The following is a 20,497-nucleotide window of genomic DNA, read 5'->3' as shown; positions in this document are numbered from 1 at the left end:
GGCGAGCCGATCCAGCTTACCATTTAAATAAAAAAAAAGTGTTAAAGTAGCTCCGGCCGGGGGCATCAGCACGCACCGGCCGTTTAGATTACATTCCCAGCAGTCTGATGGCTGCAGAGTGATGGGAGCAGCGTGAGGTGGAAGCTCCGCCCCCTCGCACTCAGACTGCTGCAGCACCGGATGTCAGGTCAGTGACATCCTGTCAGGAGAGAGAGGAGAACGGTGTGCGGCTACCAGAGGACGGAAGTCAAGAGAAGTAGAAGGTGAGTAAATTAATGTATTTTTTTTGTACAAAATGTATAATATTTTTTTGTATGTGTTAAAAACAAAAAAAATCAGCATGTGTGTGTATGTAAGTGTGTCCCCCTATATGCCACTCTGCCTCCAGAAATGCCTTTTACCCCCCTATATGCCACTCTGTCCCATCACATGCCTTTTAACCCCCTATATGCCAGAGTGGCATATATGGGTATAAGGCATTTCTGGATGCAGAGTGAAATATAGGGGATTAAAAGGCATATGATGGGACAGAGTGGCATATAGGGGAACATAAGGCTTTTTTGGAGGCAGAGTGCCCCATGATATGCCTTTTAACCCCCTTTATGCCACTCTGCCTCCAGAAATGCCTTATACCCCTATATGCCACTCTGTCCCATGATATGCCTTCTAACCCCCTATATGCCACTCTGCCATATAGGAGGTTAAAAGGCATATCATGGGACAGAGTGGCATATAGGGGTATAAGGCATTTCTGGATGCAGAGTGACATATAGGAGGTCAAAAGGCATATCTGGAGGTATAGTGGCAAAAAGGGGATTAAAGGCATATCATGGGGCAGAGGGGCATATAGGAGGGTTGAGGCATATCAGGGAGGCAGAGTGGCATATGGGGGTTAAAAGGCATATCATGGGACAGAGTGGCATATAGGGGGGCATAAGGCTTTTCTGGAGGCAGAGTGCCCCATGATATGCCTTTTAACCCCCTTTATGCCACTCTGCCTCCAGGAATGCCTTATACCCCCTATATGCCGCTCTGTCCCATGATATGCCTTTTGACCCCTATATGACAGAGTGGCATACAGGGGGTTAAAAGGCATATCATGGGACAGAGTGGCATATAGGGGGTATAAGGCATTTCTGGAGGCAGAGTGGCATATAGGGGGTTAGAAGGCAAATCAGGGGGGCAGAGTGGCAAGCCTGGGGGCAGATGTGCATAACTCGGGGGTAGGTTGGCAAATAAAAGGAAAAAAAAACAAACATGTCTCAATCATAGCTTATATTAAATATGAAAAAAATAGTCTACATGAATTAATAAAGAAACAAAAGTTTCTTACCAGAATATCGTGAAGAATAATGTGATCACTGTTTTGTTCCACTGTTTTGATCCCATTATGTGTAATGTATTTCATTTATTAGGGCCTTTTAACACTTTTGCTTTCTGGCATTTGAATACAAATAATGAGATAAAAAGAATGGCGAATAGTGTGAGTCGGGTGTGTATAAGGGGTGCGTGTGGTTAAAGAGCGCGACCGTGAGATAAACTATATGGGGCTGGTCTCCAAATTTTTCCAGGGCTGCTTTTCAGTCCCAGTCTGGCCCTGTGTGTAGGTGGTTAACCCCTTCAGGACCGGGATTTTGATACTAACGTGTCGCTAAAGGACCGGAGCCGTTTTTGTGTTTTTGCCATGTCTTTCTTCAACTGTAATTTCTCTCTTATTAATTGGTGCACCCACACAAATCATATATTGTTTTTTTTAGGACAAGTAGGGCTTTCATTTGAAACCATATTAAGCTGGGTAGTACATTGTTTTGTTTGAAATAAACTGGAAAAAGTGGTGAAAAAATGAAAAAAACGCATTTTTTTACAGTTTTGTATACATACAAATTGTACACACATTGAACCAATGGGAAAAAATTATCCCAAATATATTCATTAACTTGTCCTGATTTGGAAACCACCCAACATGGCCAGGATTTTCATCTATTTTGACCAGTATAGGGCAAATATTGCTAGGCATGCATCGTGTTTTTGAAATGTAATTTTTTGCAAATTTGGCATGGTAGTCTCATAACTGCAATAGTTGTCACAGATACTGATTATCCCCCCAAAATTATATGTTTATGAAAAGTAGATAAGTCAAGGTGTACAACTAGGGTCATTTTGACACTTTTCAAACAGGGATTTTATCGCCAGTTGCTGCCAAATTTTGAGGTATTTTTATATTTTTTTGGGTTTTTTTGCATATGTTGCAATGTTGCTTTAGATTTTATATTATATTTTGTATAGAATTTGTGCAACTGCAGAAAAAAACACCAAATTGTGTTCACGAACATCCCCCGGTTCCAACAAGGCCTCACATGCATGGTTCATGCATTTTTTGAGGAAGCTATGAGGGCAAAACTGGAACATGCGCATTTTCGTTTTCACATTTGGAATTTTCAGAAATTGGTTTCCTGGGCCCATATCCCATTTGGGACATTTTGGAAGCCCCCCGCTGTAAATTACCCCATAAAAGTATATATTTATGAACAGTAGACAAGTCAAGGTGTTCAACTAGGGTAGTTTTGACAGTTTTCAGCTAGCCATTTCTTCACTCGTTTCTGCCAAACTTCACAGGGAAATTATTTTATTGCGTTTTTAACGCATACATTTCAATGTTGCACTGAATTTCTTGCACACCATAAGTGCAACAGTGGAAGAAAACACCACATTTTGTTCACCAAGATCCCCTGATTCCAACAAGACCTCACATGCATGGTTCATGCATTTTTTGAGGAAGCTATGAGGGCAAAACTGGAACATGTGCATTTACATTTTTTTAAATATTTTTTTTTATCAGATTACTTGTAAGTGACAGGTTTAGGCCGCTGACATCAATCAGGGAGACCGATCAATAATCAGCGACTTAAAATGTCACCGACAAGTGATCAGGTAATAATTATGATTATTTCATTTATTAATAATTTGTGTTTTTTCATAATTACCCTAGATGACCCCTCTCTCTTTGTAGAGCAGGGTCATCCGTGGGCTGCCATAATGATCCGATCACTCCTATTGGCCAGGAGCGATCTGATCAGCCCAGCATTTGACCTGGAAGCACCCTGGACTTTCAGGTCAGTGCTGGTATTTTTTTTATTATTATTTTTATTATTTTTTTATTATTTTTTTATTTATTATTTTATTAGTATTTTTTTAAAAAAAATTATTTTTTTTTTTTTTTTTTTTTAACTCTTTCAATGCTGATGCTCCATTGAAGCACAGCATTGATTGATATTTAGTCCCCACAAGCTTGTGGGGACTAATATTAACCCCTGCAATGCTGCGATGGGGGTCATAAACAATCGCAGCATTGAAGGGGTTAATTGAGGAAGAGGGGGGGTAGGGGTTAACTATGGGGGGTGGGGGTGGGGGGGCTGGTCTCCACACTAATGTGGAGACCAAAGAGCCCTGTCTCCCTGTCCCTGAAGCTGCCTCTGGCAGCTGGGACACAATCTCCAGTGGACTGGAGATTGTGGGAGAGGAGTCTCTCTGATCAGTCCTACAGGGCTGATCAGAGGACTTCTGGGGGTTCGTTTTTGCTGCTGGAGGTCTGCCTGGGCTTCCAGGCAGACCACCAGTAGCAGAACCCCCTAAAAAACGGGAATTAACCCCTTCAATGCCGCGATCGCGGCATTGAATGCAGCGATCGCGGCATTGAAGGGGTTAACGCTGCACTGATGCTCTCATGGAGCGATCAGGCAGCAGGGGGGTGTTGGATCAGGCCCCCACACTTGTGTGGGGACCCATTCAACACCCCCACCCCTTCCCTGAAGCTGCCTGTGGCAGCTGAAACAGCGATTGCAGATTTTTCTGCAATCGCTGTTTCTGCCTAGAGAATCACTCCGTGGGAGTGATCGTAGGCTTGGGGGAGGGCTTAGACAGGCTGTGCTGTCTGCCCAGGACTCCTGGGCAGACGGCAGCAGCAGCGCCCCCGCGATCACCGCGATTGTGGTGATGTGGGGGCGTTTTTTGGAGGAGACGTACCTGGTACGTCCCGGTCTACCGGTGACTGTTAACCAGGAAGTACCAGGTACGTCCCGGTACGGAAGGGGTTAAAAAAGTTTTTATTTTTCATAAACAGAAATCACTCTCAAAATAGAAACCTGCTTTTTTTCTGTAACATGCAGAACTGATCACTATAATTATTTCAAGTGCCTTGTGTTAGACAAAAGGTGGTCTTAACTGGCTGTCCACATTTTTCATAGGGCATTAATTGAGCAAAAATATTTGGTTATTGGACATCTCTGCTGCCATCCAAAAAGGATCCTGGCTCCCCCTTCTGGTATAAACAATGCCAATTTACACTTTATGTTTTGGCTCTTCTGTGCAGAATGAAAACAGAGAGCTTCTACCTCCAGAAGATGGATAACATTCACTAAACCACACCTCTCTTTTACTTACTCCCTGTAGTTCAGTTATAGATCAAATAAACAACGCATGGAAAAAGCACGTGCAACTGAATAAGACATAAAAACCCTGTATTTGCAGGTATACATAAATAATGTATAGAAACATAGCATTGCAGGTATAAATCAACAGAACACACAAACCCAGCATTGCAGGTATAGATCAACTGGAAATCACATGTAAACTCAGCACTTAAGGTATAGATCAAATAAACAACACATGGAAACAGCACTCCAGGTATTGATCAACTGAATAAGACATACAAATCCTGTATTTGCAGGTAAACATAAATAATGTATGGAAACATAACATAGCAGATATGGATCTACAGAATAACACAACACACAGCTTTGCAGGTATAGATCAATTGGAATTCACATAAAAACTCAGCATTAAAGGTATAGATAAAACCCCCTAAATTACAGGCATAGATCACAGGTTGCACACCCCAAAGCCAGCCCTGGCATCCACACTGCCCACATAGAACCTGACCAGCACCCAAATTACACACACGTGCCATCTTTGTCCCCAAACAGCCCAGAATGAGTCAACATTGTCCCCAAACAGCCGAGTGTACGCCATCTTTGTCGCATAAACACGCTACCTGTGCCATCTTTGTCCCATAAACACCCTGCCTGTACCATCTTTGCCTTTTTGACAAATCAATCATGCACCTACAGTCACTCACTAATTCACTTTCATTCACACAATCATTTATTCTTTCACTCTTTCACAAATTATTTACACATATTCATTAATGCATTCTCACAAATTCATTACTTCTCTCACTCATTCACACAATTCATCCACACATTAATTAATTTATTCTCACTCATTCAAACAATTCATCCACACATTAATTCATTTATTCTCTCACTCATTCACACAATTCATCCACACATTAATCCATTCACTCTCTCTCTCATTTTGACTCTTTATTTCAATATTCTTGCTACCCCTTCTCACTCCCTTCTGCCCTATCTACCCCTTCTCACCCTCCTCTGCCCTATCTACCCCTTCTCACTCCCTTCTCCCTATCTACTCCCTTCTGCCTATTTACCCTCTCCCCACCTTTGAAGTTCACTTACCTTGTAGAAGTCCTGCGGAGGGATAGCGAGGCCTCTGTCTTCCTGCTCTGCCGCGGTGCGCGCCGCATCACTGCTGAGCGTCATATTCCGGCGCTCAGCATGAAATGCCGGCACCACGACAGAAGCCTAGCAGAGGAGAGTGAGAGGCGCTGAACGGTTGCTGAAAACTTATTCCTGAGCAACCGGTCGGCGACCCAGTGCTCCTTTCAATGGATTGTTTTGCAAGGGCCACTTCTTACTTCTTGAGTAGTGATGTGGCAGGCAAAATTATTATTATTATTATTATTATTATTATTATCTTTTATTTATATAGCGCCAACAGTTTACGCATCACTTAATACATTACATAAATTCAAGGGATATGACAAGACAAGAATTGACAGACTAAGACAAACCGATACATTTGGAGGAAATTGCATGTTCTTAAGTGTAGTGGCCAACTCAAATGGCATCTGATTTAGTTGTAGTGGCCAAAACATAGTAACAAATGTCAGTTTGCCTGTTCCATAGACCAGCTTCTCACCAGTGTGTGTAGGCTGGGCTGATAGGACTTGTATCTCTGATGTCTTTTTTGCTCGACAAGATACATCCAATCACCTATTTCTGGCTGGAGAATAGAAAATTAAAAAGTAAAACCTTATCCTAAAATCTTATAAGTAACTTTCACGTGATAAAACAATTTAAGGATAAACAATAATATATTAGACAGACCAATGGGTGTTAGCCTCTGCAGGAAAACACCAATAGACATTCAATTTAGTAACCTAGTTAGTAGTGCCCTAATGGTCAGCACTCTATAATTGCATACAATGAACATGCTCTTAATAGGAATTTGAAAAGGAAATTTTTAAATATTATCATAACTAATATCTTCATGTCATCAAGAGTGCTTTGGTTTGTAACACAAAAACTTTACGAAAAGATTTGGGGTACTGAAGTAGTTAAATATCTTGGTTTACACGTTACAGTGTTTATTTGCTTTCCAACACACAGAAACAAACCACAGAAACAAATAGTCCTAACGCAGCAAAATGAACTCTAAGATTATGATTCACAGGAAGTACGATGCTGGATGCTCTGGCTCTGGGTCTGATTATACATATACCGTATATAGCAATATTATACACACTCTACTCACACCTTACACTTTTACAGCTGCGTACAAAAAAGTTAATTGTGAATGTTGATGTGGTAGTTTGGCAGTCTGTCCTGCCAAACATTTAAGGTTATTTATGTTATATATATATATACATACTATTAATATATGATTTAATGCTTAACGTATATAAATTGTATAGCTTGGAGTTAATAAAACAAAAGAAAACCAAAACATTAAAAAAGACCAAGATCATTTTGAATTATACTTTACCTTTTTTAAGGATTAAGGAGGTTCAGTAACAATTCCAGCAATTTATGTCCCAAACAGGGGTCTGTGTCCTGGAAACTGGACATCTAGTAGCTGTACAGACTGCTACAGACTGCTTAGGAAGCAGATAAGTATTGGTTTGCATCGTGTTTATTATTATTTTTATTACTACTACTAGTACTATTATTCATTGATTCATATAGCACTACCATATTTTTCAGCATTGTACAATTCTTACAGATTTGCTGCTTTTTAAAATATTAACAAATTATATAGTTAATAAATGATATTATAATATATTAATTATATTATTTAATTATATATGAAGATATTGCTTATGCTTTGTTTTTTGTTTGTTTGTTTTTTACAGTATTACTTGTCTTTAAAATACAATTGATTTGATTTGCATGCCTTTTAATGACTTGCTGTTAAGTCTGCTGGGTCACTAGGGGGCAGTAGATGATTGTACTTTAATTGAAGTTTATGCACAAACAGTCAGAGGAAGGTTTAAAATGGATCCATAGTGCTTGGTGTATTTATTTAAGTAAAATGTGCCAGACTTTAAATCTAATCTACAATAAGTAACTTGTCTTAAAGAAAAAAGATGTGGTTTAAAAATGCCCACATATTTAGTATCCAGACCTATTTCAAATAAACTTAAAATCTGTACATGCTGTCCTGCCAATGCCCGTAATAAAACATTTCCCTGACAACACTTGAACAAATCCTTCTTTCTATCAGTTACTGTGTATGTACACTTGGGCACACACCATATTACATGTCCGAGATTTATTATTATTATGTTTGTATTTATTAAGAGCCAACAAATTATGCGGGACAGTTAACACACATTACAAATATAAATTTAATACATACAAAAACATCAGAAGAAGAGAATCCTGTTCTGTGTATAATAATGTGTGTGTGTGTGTGTGTGTGTGTGTGTGTGTGTGTATATATATATATATATATATATATACATAAACATTAGATTAGCTGTTGATTCTTACAACTCCTTCCCCTACACTAAAATCTAGTAATTTTTATGCTACTCTATGTGTTTATCATTATTATTATCTTTTATTTATATAGCGCCAACAATTTACGCAGAGCTTAATACTATAGATATATTCAAGGGGTATGACAAGACAAAAATAAATTGAAAAAGACTAAGACAAACAGATACATTAGGTAGCGAGGGACCTGCTCGCAAGCTTACATGTCTTCTGTTAATGAACTCTCCACTATCCTCCTCAGTCCTCATTTTTACCCGTATGATACAGTCCATAACATTAATTAAAAGTTTTTAATTATACATTTTTGCGAATCTCAAAGAACCATAGTGACAATACATCAGTGATAAATCGATGGTACATCTAGTAGCCTAATGTTGGCATAGTAATGACTGGCATGGTGTCACTTGATTCCAGTTTACTCAGAAAATATATTCCCATTACTCTTGATCACATTGGATTGACTATTGACCTTTCAGCTGTCTCCTGCCACTGACCTTGGCCTACCTTCCTGTTAGTATCTAACTCACGTATTTCCCAACCTTGGCTTCAGTCTGCCCCTAGAATTTTAATCACATACCACATGTTATTTTCTAACAGTCACAGAAATCTACTAACTTGGAATGCAGAGTTAGCTCTCCTTCTAGGAAAAAAATAACCTAAAGATACTGTATATGCATATAAAGATATAATGATTTAGGAAGGTGTGACACCCCTTTCCAGAACGTGAGAACCGAAAAAAATCTATATATACAAAAGGAGTAGAATCCCACTAAAAAAAAAATGGTGCATATCATATACAAATATCTGTTTGGAAGTGATGGCATAGTGTCATCAACACATATACTGTATGCACCAAAGCCGTTAACTCTCATTTTATATATACGTCATTATTCAGCAACACTGTTGTAGGCATTGTGCCTATCATGTACTTGTGGTACCTTTATAAACATATTTTATTATATTATACAGATCTAATTCTTAGAGGAACCTCCTTCGTAGATGGAAATTTTAGCACTGATTCCGACAGATTCATAGTATTGTGTACAAGCCTCATTCTCTGCTGCAGTGGTTTAGTTTAAGAGGCAGAATCTAGATGTGGTTGGCAAAACCGCAATGCATTGACAGATAAGGAGAGAACTCAAATCTCAATTTTCTGTTCACCTAGAGTGTTACAGTTAGTTTATGCACAGCACTAAAATCTTGTGTCCTTTAAAAAAGGCACTTACAATGTTATTATATAACATTACTTACCAATAAATACCTGCCAGAGACATCTTATATGTGAATGCCGAAGCCTTACCTTTCAAGATCATGACACCATTCCTAATTACAAATATGCTGTCCATAAATACACCTTTAGAGCGGAAAAGAATAGAATTCGTTGAATATTCTTCTTATGTAGTATATTAAACATACTAAATAAAATACACATTTTATACATATATTTTATATATTTCACCACTGCTACTGAAAAATAAACGTATAGCTATCGTAGCACAGTATATCTGTCCATGCTCTTGGCATCTAAAATAAGTCTAATGAGAACAAATCTCCTATCAAATGCTTTAAAAATATTAACAACTGTGAATTAGATTTCCAGTTGTTATATATGTATAACAAATGGAAATCTAACTACACACGCATCTATATATATACGGTATTATAATTATTATTTATTGCTTTATATAGCGCCATCAAATTCTGTAGCGCAGTACAGTGGGTAGACAACACATAACAAGTAGTATATAAGATAACAATTTGACTTACAGAAACAACAGGTGAGGAGGGCCCTGCTCATACGATCTTACAATCTAGAGGATAATATATACATGAGAGGTTACGTCTGCTATTTTAATATAGACCGACATGTGATGTGGCTACTATAGGTAAGGGGCTCATGAATCGATTGTTTTAATGCTTAATTATCACGGGTTACAAAATGAATAATCCCTCTAATCACAATTATATAGAGAGGCCTCATCTCATATACAAGTGATGAAATACATACTTATGCTAAAATGAAGAAACACAATATTTATGATCACATTATAAAAAACTGCAGCTTAATCTCGTTTCCTGGTAGCGCCATCTCTGGTACATGTGAGGTAGTACTTATATTGAATATTGAAGTGACACTCCAGTGTTTATATTCAGCCTTTAGGAGAAACTGCAGGGGAACGCCACCTCTGTGCTCCAAAGTTTTGTGCCACTGACAAGCTGCCTATAAGAGGCAGGAAAGTACATTGAGTTTAAATCAATGAACTCCTGCCAGCGGCATGATATTTTAAAGGTACCGCTCAGCTATCATTAGCATTAAGGTACATATGATGGCTGGAGTGTCCTGTTGAGGAAGCTTTCTGATTTCACGAGAGACAGTTTTGGGAAAGAGCAAAATGAGGTAGAAGTCTTATTTCCTATCTCCAATTGCAAAAGGAAAAAACATTCCATTTTTGAGTCATGCTAAATTTCTAAGCTATTCGCTTGTCACATCAAATTAACATACCTTGAAACAAGGTGATAACTTCCATTTAAATCAACTAAGAAAAGGAATTAGTGGTTGGACCAAGTAAAACCGATAACAGACAAGAAGCATGCTGTTATGTGCAGCATAGATGTTTATTTATGTTCTTAAAACAAGAGCACATGGATCTAACCACACTTTTAAATAACTTTGGAAATTCTGATTAAGGGTTAAGAGAGTTCAAAAGCTACCCTCTTCTTTGGAGCCATTTTGGTAAATGATCTCTGTAGAAGCTTTTTTCAAAAAAAAAAAGATGAAGCACAGAGACATCTCTGAGCAGGACGTATAAGATACAGCTCTCCCATAGATACGTATTGCACATGCCTATTAACTATTACAATGTCAGTAGTGTGAAGGAGCGCTGCAAGAGATTGGTCAGCTCTCCAGCAGTCAATGGTATATAACCTGAGTTTTATTCCTTCCAGTCTCATAGACGCATTACATTTTGGATAGTCATTTTATAGCCTGCCTCATATTACACCAATAATGCAAAAAAAAAAAGTAGTTGCCCCAAATATCTGAGTCAGTTATTGCATCGTTCTTACTACCCTAATAAATTTGAACAGAGGGGAGCATGGGGGTGTGGGGGCTGCTGTCCTCATCTCACCCCAGAATGGTCAGGCTGCCACAGCAGGGGCCAAGGAGAAGATGAACATGTGATTCTCATTAGAGTCTGGGAATGGTTACAGAATCCTTCACCAGTGGAACAACAAAGAGGCAATCTTCAGCTAATCAGCAAATCAGCAAATCAAGCTTGTGTTCACCTTGTCAGTAGGGTTCAATTATGAGGGGACCTAGAGGTCAGAATCCCACCACAATGATACATAGACTGCGAAAGCATGAGGTGTGCTATGGTACAAAGACTGAACAAAAGATTAAGAGGGGTGATGACCTCATGTGGATGCTGAGAGATTGTCACAGTGATAAATATGATTTTTTTTTCTTGAGTTAATAGCCAAATGCTTTACAGATGAGCAATTGTTATCTATATCAACACTTCTACACATTCTACCTTCGACTCCTAATTCTGTTGACCTTATAATCCTTTTTCGCACCACTGCCCTCATCTAGTATCCAACTGCACTTTTCCTTCCGGTAACGATAACTTCTCTCTGTGACACCACACACATTTCTTCATCCATGTTGTCTATTCTACCTCAATAGCATTCGGTTTAATGCTCTCCCGTAACCACATGCCCATTTTCTTTAATATTGAAATGAAGGAATTGGTATAAACTGTCATATAAGTACCGTATATGGAAACATAATAAATGAGATTGCCTGTATCGCTTTCACACACCTTTATATAAGGAATTTATCCATGCTTTATCACTCCTCAGAAACCTTCCCCCGGTTCCTGTCATACTTCATCCCTTCTTTTTTCTCTTGCAACTTCTCCTCCACCTCCTCTTCTCCCCCATGGGTCGAAAGGTTAGCTCCTGGAACTCTTCCAATGATAAACTGTGGAACAGAGGAGAGATGAGAGGAGAAGGAAGAGGTGTGATAACTGCACAGAGAAAAACAGACCTGAAAGAAAAGAGAATTTTGAATTATGCTCACTCTATCTCTGTCTTCGCCTCCTTTTTCCCTCAGACCTTCAGTGCCCCGGTCTCTGCTCTTTTTCCAGAGCCGGGAGCTAAACAAAGATTTCTAGAATGGGAGAGGGAACACATGGGAAAACAAGCTTTAACAAAAGTGTTACACAGACACATAAAATAATACAGGCTTAAAAACATGAAACACAGTAATACAGCCTGACACATGCAATAACACACTCTGACACAAACAATAGTTCACATTGAAATGAAATATTACAGACACAATAATAAACATGGTCGCAGCAATACATCACAGCAATATTAAAGCCTGCCATGAGGAATACTGTTTCCTTCAACATGTACTGGCTTGATTTTAAAGGGGCCTGCAATGTGTCTGGGCACACAAGCTGTATATACAGTAAAAACATGTCCTTTTTGTTGTTTTATTTTGTTCAAGATATATATAAAAACAAAGTAAAAGAGAGACACAAAACAATAGTTCATGTCAAAGCCTGAAACTCACCCAACGAGTTCTAATATAACTAACAAATATGGATATAAATGAGGGAAAAAAGATAAAGCAGTGGAAAGTCTAGAAAAATCTGTGGATTCATGGATGGATAAATTGCAGACTTAAAGGGGCACTCCAGATGGCAATTCTCATGTTATACACACAAGGCAAATTTCTTTCTATTATTTATTATAATACATTAGAAAATATATTGCTTGTTTTAGTCCATAAGCAACTTCATATAGGTTTACTTAGTTTACAGATCTGGAAAAAGAAGGTCTTTTGAATGTGCCCGATCTGCTTAACACGCCTAAACTCTTTGATCCAGCTACCAAAGTCCAGTATGGAAAAATATTTGCCACCTTGCTGGTTCTACTCATACACCCTTGGAAGGACACGATTTATATCTTGTTTGCAAGATTTAGTTATGGTGCTACGGGATCTGCTGGTGCTTTATAAATAAATGTAATGTGATGTACTGTCCCTTAGAATGGTAACTTTACCTTCAGGGTGTTTAAAACATGTTTTGCTCCCTTTCTGGTACTGCAGATAAAGAAATGTGCATTAGCATATCATGTTGATCTTACCCATAAATGTTCTCCAGACCAGAAATACAGAAAGGCAGATTTCCTCTGCACAAGAGAAATAACAGCCCCATATGTGCTTTTTAACCTTTAGTTGCATTCACTTTAGAATCATTTATGTTATTTTCAAGACAATATGGGACACTGACAAGCTGTTTGGGGACAAAGATGGCACAGATACATTGTATGAGGGCATTGACAAGATGTTTGGGGATAATATATATATATATATATATACATATATACATAATGGGCATTCTATGCCTTCTACTCTAGGCTATTAACACTTAGGCTAACAGATGGGAAAAAAAACTCCCAACAGGTTGCATTAAAACCCACCTCGGCACTATTGTAGCAATGCACATGTTATGTGGGAAATAGAAGCAGGCAAATAAATCTTCCAGAACAGAAAAAATACTCAAAACAAGTGGAGGTGCTGTGGATTAGTCGACATCTAGTAAACAGGAGATTCTTAGTTTTCGTGTCAGCAGTACCCAAGTTTTACTACAGCCAGCATGAAACAAATAAATAAAACTCTGGTAATAGTGAGTCTAATATCAACGTATTGTTGTGTTCTCTCTATATACTTAAGGCACCACGGTGTATTTTTTTAATTTTATTTTTTATTAGGAAAGAGGTTGCAAGGAGTTTGAGTACAGATCACACTTTGTTGAGAGAAAACAATATCAACAAAACACATACCACATATCTTATAACATGAGGTGTGATATACCAACCTATAATTATACAAGATAATAAGGCAAGACGGTTGTGTCACTCAGGCGATTGTACCGGTATTAAAATGTAACCAATGTTCACTGATGCTAGACAACAGTTGGTGGTAAATATTGACATCTGGAATTTTGGCTCCGACACATCCAGGTGCCAAATAGCAAATTAACCAGAAAAGTATAACGTATATATTGTTGCATTCACTGCTTCATTTAGTGGTATATGTCCTATGTTGGCTAACCCAGGAGAAAGGCAGCACATCCACATCCAAATTTTACTAGTGGCAGATTGTCCTATTGGACTGCACCTTAATGAGAAGGTTAGGGAGATATCTGATCCTCCACTTTACTACCAAATTAACACTATGGATGTCTAGAAGTAGTGAATGAAGAAGACACAGAGCAAGGAAGATAGGATAAGTCTAGAGGAACTGCACAGGGTCAGACGTAGGTCGTACTGCCCTTACGAATCCATTTCGCTACAGAGTTTGTCACCTTTCACAAAACTTAACTCACCTACAGACACAAAACATTTTGCCTGGGCTCATCTGTAATGATGTCACAGAGTGTCAATGTGTGAATAGAAGGTGATATTATTATAACTCTTCTATTTTAACGTCAGATGGACAGTAAATATCCTTGTCTTAATCTCGAGATTGATGAACGAGTTTCTAATTGTTGTGTTTACAGGGTGGGTGTTAATCACAAGGAAGCTGCAGGAAGTTTGGGATGGAACCTGTGACATTAATGAGCCATTAATCACCTCCCAGTTTGGCAAGCAAAAGAGACGGGAGAGCCTGCTTTCAGCAAACTGACACTGACTTTGAGAGCCAAAGGTTTCAGCTTTATAAATTTGTAATCCATAATTGCCAACTATTTGTTATGTTTAGACAATATTCACACAACCCCAACTCCCATCATTCAGAGTATTGCAGAGTATGCGGTGATACCTTTTTTATTGGACTAACATAATATTTAAAAGACAAGCTTTCGAGAGTTATCCTCCCTTCATCAGGTCCGAAGCAATACGAATTTTTTGACATTGTGTCTACTGGACTAATCCAGCTTCACCCTTTTACATTATATATATATATATATATATATATATATATATATCCTGCTAGTTGTCGCTCTAGTATGCAGGCTATTAATATTATCTGTATGAAGCAGGCTATACTATCAAAACAGACGCTCCAATATAAATATGAAGATTTTTTTACATTTTGTGTTGTTGGCACAGTTTGAAACAATAAACCAGAGCGCGACATTGTTTTTAATCATTTTGTTGAGCTTGAATTTCCTTTTTATACAGACATAATCAATATGGTATAAACAAAAATAAAAGTCTATACAATAGAACAAAAAAGTCTATTTTGTTATATTTTTGTTCATATGAATTATATATATATATATATATAAAATATATACAAATAGTGTGTGTCTATATATATATATATATATATATATATATATATATATATATATATATACACACACACTTATATAGTGTATGTAATATAAGTACGTAAGGTATATAAATACCCAAACACCCCTAAAATAACAGTGATACCTAGATAATACATATATATACATGTATATACAGTATACAAACAAATATATATATAACAAAGGTTATGGTGGGTAAAGGTGATAGAAACCCTTCCATTTAAATTTAAGGGGGCAGTAGAAGCATTATTAAACACTCTTCTACAGAGAAATCTCATGGTGCTGCCACAACCACAGAGGTTTCTGGGTAGGCGCATGTAAACAAGGTCAACAATGAACACCTTTTGCCTCTATAAAGTGGATATAGAGGCAAAAGGTGGTAATTTATATATATAACTGAGGACACTTATGCAAAGATATATTTTGCCAGTATTTAATTTCATGCAGCTAGTATAATTTTCACACCAAGTTTTATTTTCATTTTTGAGAAAAAATCCAAACTATCTTCAGCTTGCTCACAAACACATTAAATCAGTACAACCTGCAAAGCCAGCTAAATAAAAAGAAACTTTAGAGATATAATGTAAAAGGGAGATATAAGAAAGCCTACGGGTTCTTCTAGAAACCATGGTTTGCATGACCCTATATCTGAAGATCATGTCCTCAGTGTCCAGAGAATTAAATCTGTAGTGGTTTACAAAAGGTTCCCAGGAGTAGCAGGAGGAACATCTTAATGCAATATGTTGATAAAGAGATGATGAATTGACTTGGTGGAGGAACCGTTTAAGTGCAGGCTTTGCAATTGAAGCATTTTCTTACTACTTCAGCTTTTATTTTGTAACATGCTTTTAAGTTATCGACGACTCACACTGATTAATTCATTAATATCAATTAATGTTTAACAAACATAGAAAATGGTTATGTTTGTGTATATATATATATATATATAGTATATGTATATGTGTATATATATATATATATATATATATATACACATATACATATACTATATGGACAAAAGTATTGGAACACCTGACCATTACACCAACAGGGACTTTTATGACATCACATTCTCAAATACATGAATATGTAGTTGGTCCCCCCTTTGCTTTCCACAAGATTCTGGCCCATTTATCCAGTAGAGCATTTGTGAGGTCAGGTTCACAATTCTGGCTCACAATTCTGTTCCAGTTTATCCCAAAGGTGTTCGATGAGGTTGAGGTCAGTACTCTGTGCGGGCCATTCAAGTTCTTCCACACCAAACTCACCCAACCGTGTGTTTATGGACTTTGCTTTGTGCACTGAGACACAGTCATGCTGGAATAGAAAAGGGCCTGCCCCAAACTCTTCCCACAAACTTGGAAGCATAGCATTGTACATAATGTCTTTGTTTGCTGACAAAATATCCTCAGCTTGCTCACAGACACATTAAATCAGCACAACCTGTAGAGCTGGCTAAATAAAAAAAACTTTAGGAGCACAAAAAGGAGGGAAAATATCATAAATTGCTTCATGCCCAGAGAATATTTTTCGTGTCAAAGTTTACAATTTACACCTCTTTGTCATGCAGTACGTATAATGCTCAAAAGAGCGTTACTTTTAGCCTCAAAAACAAAACCACCTGGATTCAGCCTGCCCTTTGTTGTCGCTTACTTTACCTGAGATAATACCGCATTGTTTCCTCGGCTCTTCAAAAATATAAGATATTTCTGCTATCATGAATCATACAGCTCTCATTAAAAGCAAACAGAAGCAGCTTAAACAAGTGAGCAGGGCCCCTATTTAATGTCTGGGCCCCTTCTGATGCACATAGGGGAGAGAGAGAGACTAATGCAAGCATGGTGTTGATTTACCATAACACACTGGAAAGTAGTTAAAAATGTATGTATATATATATATATATATTTTTATTCAGTGCCCCTTCCCACGTATTACTCCACGATAGCTGCATTGTATTTTTTCTTTAACAGAAATCATCTCCCTGTACTAACCCTTAAGTACCACTTATTCATATTTTTTCCAATAATAAATTCCATAAGTTACGTTCCACTCTTTTTTTTTTACCCCACTCATTCTGTTATATCCATCTCTTACAATAAATCATTCCTAGTTATCTCCAGAACCTTCACATTACTTTATCTCCTCTCCATTCAACTGGCTTTTGTTATTCCTTTAGTAGCTTTAGTGTTTTCTCTTTTCTCATCATCCCTGCCCCCTTTTCTCCTCAATATCCAAACTCCCCTGGTTGTTCTCTATTCCCTCACCACTATTGAAAATCCCACCCACTGGTTTTTCTTTATCGCCTCCTACACATTATCCCTCCCCCAAGTTTGCACTCTCTTTTTCTTTCATTCCTTTTTCCTTTTTTATCCATTAACCTGATATTTTCCCAACGTCTCACTCACCAATTCCTACCCCCTCCCTTTTTCATTTAAATCTTTGACATTGTATCAAAGCGTCACTTAAAAGCAGGCAGGGACACGAGGACGTGACATTCGCACAGGGACATAACATTTGTAGCTACAGACGGTACAGAGTTGATTTGGTGTATGTTGTTCTGTAGCCATTTACTTGTTAGTGAATCCAAAGAGTCACTTCTGCTTTCCATCATGTCTCAGCCCCAGGGCCTGGGAGAAAGAGGAGGGGGAATGGGGAGTGACTGTAGAGCTCAGAAAGAAAGACAAAGAAACAGACTGAGGCACATGGAGATTTAGAGGGATAGGCACACAGGCAGGGAGGGACAAGGAGCTTACACTGAAGAAAAATGGGGGGAGGAAAGCAACCCAATACTTGAGAGAGAAGAAAAAAAAACCATTCTATTTAAAGGAGTCTGGTCTGCTAGGGAAGAGACCTAAAGTTCTTGGAATTGTCTGCTTTAATCTAACTCAGACAATAAATATCTCTCTTTAACTTCACTTTTGTTTTATGAGATCAACATAAACTCTCCAACAGAAGAAATAGTTTTATGGCATGTTGCATTGTTGGACTTCCTGCCTCCGTTCAGCTGTTTGTAGACTGCACATCAAATCAATCTAGGCAATCTGGATTTGTTCATTTGCAAGAATCCAGACTAATCTGATCATTTTTGTTCTCTTGTGCTGACTGGGCGTTGCAGTCCAAAGAGCGTTAAATGGATGCTGTATTTTTTTAAATCATAGCAGTAAAGGATAGGGGAAAAATGAAGCACAGCCTCATCCTATAACAGACAGCGGTATAATTCCCTCAAATGTGACACACTGCCGCACTTGGGTAAACCTCCCTTGGTTTGTAATGGGTAGTTAGTGGGAGCATCTGACCAACAGGCAGTAACACTTCACAATGAAGTGTTCCTCAGATTGATGATGACAGCGGGGTTGAGTGAGATGGCAGTGTGCTCTGCTGAGACCTGCACTTTGTCACTTGTAAACTGTCAGCTTGCTCCAGTCTGAGAATGCCACTTGGTTGCCATTTTTTTCCTGCTGACCAGTGACATGAACTCTCTGGCAGAATTCCGCCTGACATAGCAGGGTGGAGATTTGCTGTCACCAGTGACCTTGGGAAGGCTAAGAGATATATCCAGGAAGTGTTTTTGATAGAGCGCACTAGTTTTACGAAAATAAGTTAAATGAACGTAGTGACAATACAGACTAAACATCAAGGGAGCCAAAAGCCCTGTGCTGTACACTTTGCCTCTGGGTCATAATAATCCAGCCTATGTGTTAGTGTCTTGCAAGCGCTGACAGACATCCTGATCTTCAGGTCGAAATCCTTGCAATGCGTGCAATGTAATTAAAGTCTATTACTTGACTGTGTAGGAAAAGCTGTTTAGCCAAAAACACACACAAAAGCAACAGACAGGCCCTGGAGCGAGAGTCTTTCACACACAAGCTTGTGAATGTGTAACACTGGGACGTTTACAGTTATAGGCTGAACGCCCTGTGTCTTTATTTTGGAAAACCCTTAAAGAGGAAATTAAGGAACATTGGGTTTCTTGCCAACTCTACTGGGGAAAGTCTGTTTAAGTCTGTTATTCTGTTAAGTCTGGTGTCATAAACAGTTCAAGGAACCATGGAACCATACCAATGCCACCATTCATACATTAAGAAAGATTTTTTTGGTTTCATACAAAATAAGGGAAGATAGGGCCTTCATGTGAAAATAGGATTACATGGACTATACTTAAACCACTGGGGTCCAAAGGGGAAGCATATCATGCATCCCATGCAATCATACATGTGCCACACGATGCAGAGCTTTGTTTTTCTGGTTTTTGAAGTTTATTGATTGACACATACTTGGCCTGTGCTGTCTTTAAGCTAGGTAGATGAAGCTGCTGGCTCTTGTACCCAATTGAGCTGAAAGAAAGGACAATGAGGGTTAAGGTGGAGGGAGGTTAGGAGGAAGTAGTGGTCCTAAAAATGAAGGTGCTTCAGGAAATTGGGGGGCACATGCAGAGACGCTCATGGGTCAGTTTATTTTTATTTAACCTTTTTATCCAAATGTTTGAATAAACGTACCTTATGTTGACTATTTATCCTTTAAGTGTTCAATATGACCTGTGTCCCTTGATGTTGATACATATTTGCTTTTGGTCCTTCTTAGTTGACTAGTTATGACGGGTAGACACAGAGTGACTAATATACTGTACAGCTCATCTAAAACAAAGGTCAAGCTCTGAGACATTCCTTAAAAGCTTTAAGTACAGAGATAAAAAAGGAGGAGGAGGAGGAGCAGGAAAAAAAAATAAAAAAGCAGAAAAGCTGGTTGTCAGGACAAGATCATTGTGATGTGTGTTCTCCACCCAAACACAAATCCCTCAGCAGTGACAAAACATGCAAAACCGTTCGGCTTAACCGAGACAGAAAACAGTAATAGTACCGCATTCCTCGCCACAGCCATATACAAGAGACAGGCCCATGTCATTATCTGCATTCACTTCTAAATGGTCATGTTTCTGTTTTGTAAAAGATTTTAACACATGTAATAAGATGGGTATCGTGAGATGAAAGACAAGTACTGGTTAATGCTGAGCCTCACCATCTGTTCAGTTATATTATTATTATTATTATTATTACAATAAGCACAACTATTTTAAATTTTATTAATTTGCAATTTAAATTCAATGTCTTGCCTTTGGTAGTATTTTGTCATAGATAATAATACCCACCATAGGGGTTATTCTAATAAATCCAGAGCTGATCCCATGAGGTAGTGCTCCTAAGAGAGTCGATAAAATCAGAGAATTACAAAAAGTCGCTCAAAACCTCCAGT

The 20,497-nt window shown here is 38.2% G+C and overlaps 1 long non-coding RNA gene across 1 annotated transcript; it reads right to left on the bottom strand.

Moving 5' to 3' along the window:
* Nucleotides 1-11,811: 11,811 nt before the first annotated feature.
* On the bottom strand, nucleotides 11,812-12,089 carry LOC128483725 (uncharacterized). Its single transcript, XR_008351098.1, has 2 exons — nucleotides 11,998-12,089; nucleotides 11,812-11,898 (listed from the first exon to the last, which is right to left on the bottom strand). It is a non-coding gene; the product is annotated as an uncharacterized LOC128483725 (long non-coding RNA).
* Between the last annotated feature and the right edge of the window lie 8,408 nt (nucleotides 12,090-20,497).

Source organism: Spea bombifrons, chromosome 3 (assembly GCF_027358695.1).
Source record: "Spea bombifrons isolate aSpeBom1 chromosome 3, aSpeBom1.2.pri, whole genome shotgun sequence".
Taxonomy (NCBI): Eukaryota; Metazoa; Chordata; class Amphibia; order Anura; family Pelobatidae; genus Spea; species Spea bombifrons.
Note: the sequence above shows the minus strand (reverse complement) of the source record. Positions and strands in the feature narration are given on the sequence as shown.